We start from the raw sequence: 4912 nt of genomic DNA on the forward strand, positions 1-4912 counted from the left end.
CATCTTCATGCTTGCTCTTGGGCTTCTTTCTGGTGAGTCCTCTTTGCGTAACCCGGCCTTCCTGGGCGGCTTACACAAATAGTTATATCCCCAACATTAGGCCCCAGATTGATTTGAACCCGTTCATGTCAATCTTTAAAATACCTTAAGAAATAAATCTTCAGTCTTCTGACTGTGCAAAGGTTTTCTTTAACCCGCCATGACGTCATCTTTTGGATCCGTGTTAACCCACCGCGACATCATCTTTACTTAAATTCTTTCTTTATTCCATCGCATCCTCCAACAGATCTTTGCCTTTACTGACTCCTCCGAAAACCGAGGCGTCGGGGCCGCTGGATAATAATGTTTATCTCCTCGTTTCTCGCGCCGTCTCAGTCAGCCTTGTCGGCGTTCTAGGAACGGGGGTCCCCAGACTTGCCTGCCTGCGGCGTGGCTCAAAGGGGGCCCAGCACGGCCCATCTTCATCAACACAAGCTCAAGACCCTCGCGAGGGGCCAAGCCTCGCGGGGCGGGCGACAAGGAACTTCCTCAGGCACGACCTCGTCAGGCTGGCTCACGAGGAGGTGGAGAGTTCAAGGCGGGGTACCTCGCGAGGTGCCCATGACGGAAGCCATGACGACCAAGGGCTCCAGCCGGGCGCCAGCCCATGCATTGTCCTTCTTTCCTCTTTGGTGCAAGGGGAGCAAGCGCAGGTGAGAGCATCAAGCAAAGGCATCCATTCCGGTGCAACGAGACCAAGACCAGTCCAACGGCAGGATGGAGGTCACCGTGGAGCCCAAGTCGGTGTCACCACCAGAGCCTTTGACAGGCGAGGACCAACTTTAGTCAGGATAAGTGTACTAGATGTTCCCCTTCAAAATGGCCAATTGTTGGCGCCCTTCCCGCTCAATATTTGGGAAGAGGCCCAGGGCCTTTGCCTATAAATAGGACTAGCCACCCACAGGGTAGGGGGACCTGGATAGGAATCTGGAGATAAGAGAGGCATCTAGAATCAACCCCTCCAAAGGGACAACGCCACCACAAGAACAGACCCTCGCGAGGCTGTTCTCCCTTGTATTGTTCATCATCAGCCTAAGAGGCAATCCACCACCCCACACACTGGAGTAGGGTATTACACCACAATGGTGGCCTGAACCAGTATAAACCCTGTGTCTCTTGCGTTGTTCTTCTCGTAGTTTAGATCCTAGCGATTCGGCGAGGAACAGGTAGGTAGAAGGCGAAACCTCCGCGCGCACCCCAGTGTTCGAACCTCAAGGGTCTGTCGGAACCCTAAATCCAACATTTGGCGTGCCAGGTAGGGGTGCTCCAGAATTCGTCTTCCGTCGCCCTGTTCTTTTCCGACCGTCGCGTCCATGTCTGACGCACGCCGGGTTCGCGCCGAGCGCCGAGCGGCCCTCGCTTCCCGCGTCGCCCAGACGGCTCCCGTCGGCGAGCGCACCCGTCGTCCCCCATCGCCTGCCGTCAATGCCGCCACCGGCCCGGCGTGGAACGAGCAGCAAGCATTGTCCCAGTACCCGTCCATGAGGCGAGACGGCCGCACCGCTACGCCCTCGCTCACCCCCGCTAGTTCTTCGTCCCGCGCGCCCCGCGCGGCCATGGAGGCTCGAGCTGCGCTCATCGCGGCAAACGAGCTCCTGTGCTACCGCCCAGTCGACGACGTCTATGAAGAATGGCTCGACCGAGTCGCCGAACTCGTCCGCGCCGCTGGGGGCTCCCCCGCGCCATCTTTCTCGCTGCACCGCGCCCCGCCATGCGCGGGCAATGAAGCTCCTGGGGCGCCTCAGCCGCCTTCCCCTCAAGAAGGCGCCCTGGCTCCAAGGCACGCGGTCCCTGGGCGGAACCCGCCCCGTCAGGAACCAGCACGGCAGGAGCAGAGCTGCCAAGAGGTCCCTCACCCTCGAGAAGCTGCCCGAGCGCTCCCTGCTCCGGCTCGTCCCGACCACACTCCTACTCCAGCACGTCAAGACCCCACGCTGCACCCAGCTGCGACGCACGGGGACCCGTAGGACCGATCCCTTTGTCCTCCAAGGCCTCCTGTGGCCACAGCGGGCTCCACGCCTTCACCACCGAGCTACGCACCGTCGCGTGGCCCGGCAAGTTCAAGCCAGACCTGCCTCCTCGCTATGATGGCACGGCTGACCCTGCAGAGTTCCTCCAGTTCTATGAGCTGGGCATCGAGGCTGCCAACGGAGACGAGAAGGTCATGGTGAACTGGTTTCCCATGGCTCTCAAGGACGGGGCCTGCACCTGGCTTCTGAACCTGGCCCCAGGCACGATCTCCTCCTGGGACGAGATGCGCACCCGCTTCATCGCCAACTTCCAGGGTACCCGCGACCGGCCACCAGCCGTGAGCGACATGCGCTGCATCAAGCAGCAACTAGGGGAAACCCTGCAGAAGTACATCCAGCGCTTCAACAACGCGTGCCTCAAGATTCCCAAGGTGACCAAGGAGGCCATCATCTCAGCCTTCTCTGACGGCGTGCGTGACGTCAAAATGAAGGAGGAGCTCGCAATGCATGAAGATCTGTGCACTTCCTTGGAGCTGTTCAACCTGGCGACCAAGTGCGCCAGGGCTGAGGAAGGGCGTCTCTCCCTCCTCGAGTTGCCTACCGCAGACCCTGAAGAGAAGAAGCCCAAGGCCAAGGACATGAAGCGCAAAGGGGCTGCCGTGCTCGCGGCAGAACCAGACACCAAGCGGGGCAGAGATCAGCCCGAATCCTCCAAGGGCAGTCGGTACTGCGTGTACCATGACCTCCACACCCATAACACCAACGAATGCCAAGAGCTCCGGGCCGTGCGGGAAGGACGGACTGGCCGGCGTCCCGACCGCAGCGACCGGGGCTACGGACGAGGAGGAGGAAGGAACGCAGGGCACTGGGACGACCGCGGCCCACATCAAGGGTGGCGCGACCAACCTCGCGAGGATCGCTGGCAGGACCCGCCTCGCGAGGGAGGCTAGAGAGATCAGCATCGCGAGGATCGCCCGCAAGGTAACGCAGGCCTCCCTCCGCTACCATCGCAGCCAAGGAGAAATGAGGACCGTCATCAGGACGAAGGGGCTGGGGGCTTCCAGGAGCCACGTGCGATCGCCTGCATCCTAGGCGGAGCTCAAGCCCCAGCCTCTCAGCGCATCTTCAAGCAGTTCGCCCGCGAAGTGAATGCAGTCCTCCCCAAGCTCGAGGCCACACGCCCTCTCAGGTGGTCGGCGTGTGCCATCACGTTCAGCTCAGCGGATCAGCTCAAGTGTGCGGCCACAGCCGGAGTCCTCCCGATGCTTTGTTCCCCAATCATCAGCAACATGCTAGTCACCAGGACCCTCATCGATGGCAGAGCAGGGCTCAACGTCCTGTCCGTGGAAACATTCAACAATCTCCAAGTACCCTACAGTTAGCTTCAGCCAACCAAGGCTTTCTCCGGAGTCACCGACGGCTCCACGGTCCCGATTGGGCAGGTCCGCCTCCCTGTCACTTTCGGGGCACGCAACAACTACCGCACCGAGCTCATCGACTTCGACATCGCCCACATTCGCCTGCCATACAACGCCATCCTCGGGTACCCAGCGCTGGCCAAGTTCATGGCCGTAACCCACCACGGCTACAACATCCTCAAGATGCCAGGAAGTGGCGGAGTCATCACGGTGCCCTGCGAAGAGAGAGACGCAGTTTGCTCCCTGGAGAGAGCCTTTCATGCCGCATCACTGGAAGACCCAGATCGCGGAAGCAGGAGGCTTCCCGAGGCCGCCCCCAAGAAGAAGAAGACATGGGCCGGCCTGGCCCCTTAGGAGGCAGGTCCCTTAGGACCCGCGCCTGCTCAGGGGGAACCTCCTTCCATCGCATAGGGAAGCACGCTCGATGCCCTCCTCAGGCAGGGCTCGGGGGCTCTCCCCTGGAGGGCCGTCGACCTCGCCAAGGTCACGAGGGAGGCGCTTGGGCGCCACGTGGAGGCGTGTTTCGAAGCATGTTTCCATCAAGAAGGAGCAAGGCAAGGAGGGCCAAACCCTCAGGAGTTCATCAGCAAGGCCATTCAGGAGCTACAGGAGTCAAGGGTCATGAGAGGCAGCCGCCGCTTGCCCGCTGTGGCCCCCCATCCAGGCGAGGATGGTGGGCTGCGCATCTGCATCGACATACCAGGGCTCAACCAAGCCGCGTCTCAGGAGCGCCTCTGGCCTTCGCGAGTGGGACGCTGCAAGGGTCCACCTCACAGCTACGTTCGCATGCCTTACGGCTCGCCGAACGCAGCTGCTGCGTACCAGCGCATCATGAGGGCCATCCTGGAGGCTCAAGAGGTCAGGCGTTCCGCAGCCTTGGTGGAGATGGAGACGGTCCACGAGGAGCCACCAGCGCCTCCGGAGCCTCCCGAGACCCCAGGGCCTGTGTGCTCGTGAGGATTTGCTCCCGCAGCCCACCGAGTCTGCTGCATCAACACCGCTTCGTCTTCAGCATCATCAGGTGACATCTTTCTAGTTTCATTTCCAGCTGGGAGCGCCCTCAGGGCTGCATTATTCCCAGGCCGCGTGGGTCCGTCCCTATGGCGTTTATCTCTTTTATTTCATGTTCTTAGCTTACTTTGCTGGGGGCGCCCCTCAGGCTGCATTATCCCCAAGCAGCTCGGGTCAGACCTAGTGGCATGTACCCCTCTTGCATTTATCTTAGGGCCATGTTTTCGACCCGTCATGCTTGTTGTTTGGTGCCTGTTCATGGTACCTTTTTCTTCTTGGATGTCGCAAGCTTGCGCGTTAAAGGGGGGGTGCTTGAGCATCGCGACTCAGGGCTCCTACCGGCTCTCTGACCCTCACCCTCTGGTCTGCCCACGGCATTGCGCCCCGGCATACCAGCGACGGCTGAGACCAGCTCGAGAGCCGGGACCCGAGGACGTAGAGTTTCGACATCTAACCCAGCTTGCGCGTTAAAGG

This window comes from Triticum dicoccoides, chromosome 2B (assembly GCF_002162155.2).
Source record: "Triticum dicoccoides isolate Atlit2015 ecotype Zavitan chromosome 2B, WEW_v2.0, whole genome shotgun sequence".
In the NCBI taxonomy this organism is placed as follows: Eukaryota; Viridiplantae; Streptophyta; class Magnoliopsida; order Poales; family Poaceae; genus Triticum; species Triticum dicoccoides.